This window comes from Pygoscelis adeliae, unplaced genomic scaffold (genome assembly GCF_000699105.1).
Source record: "Pygoscelis adeliae isolate BGI_AS28 unplaced genomic scaffold, ASM69910v1 Scaffold1249, whole genome shotgun sequence".
NCBI lineage: Eukaryota > Metazoa > Chordata > Aves > Sphenisciformes > Spheniscidae > Pygoscelis > Pygoscelis adeliae.
Genome location: NW_008825472.1, coordinates 5,857 through 6,431, shown reverse-complemented (window position 1 = coordinate 6,431; position 575 = coordinate 5,857).

Here is a 575-nt window from a genome sequence, read left to right as displayed (position 1 = left end):
GCTGCCACCCTCGCGTCTCTGACTCGAAAGATGTCCTGTCCCGGAGGGCTGGAGCCTTAGACTGGGCGGAGCGTGGGGAGTAGAGAGTCTGTGAGATCCCGCGTCAAGGCGTGGGAACCGGTAGCCTGCCAGGAGCCCCAGTGCGTCCACATCATCTCAGCACCATGAAATGCCCTCTGGCAGCACCGCACGCGTGTTCCTCAGGGCAAAAATGAGCGTCTCGTTTCCAAGGAGTTTTGTTCTGTCCTCCTTTTAATGCTGTCGCTCCGTTAAGCCGTGAAGAAACTGATGGAAGCGCTGTATTTGGGGCGTCAGCCCCTGCTGCGGTAGGTGGGCCCTGCCTGCTAGGGACGGGGACGGGCAGGGAGCTCCCTCTGCGGCTGCACAGAGCTGGGATGGGCGGCCGGCAGGCTGCACGCGCCTCTCTTGCTGAGAAGCTCCCCCCAAGAGAAGGGCTCTTCGGGAGGCGCTTTCTCGTCGCCGTTGCGGTCAGGCTCGTTCCCCGCTCTGCCGGACGGCTCGGGGCTTTTCCCTGGGGCGCTTCTGCGGCTCCGCTGCTCTGCCCGCCCCCGGTC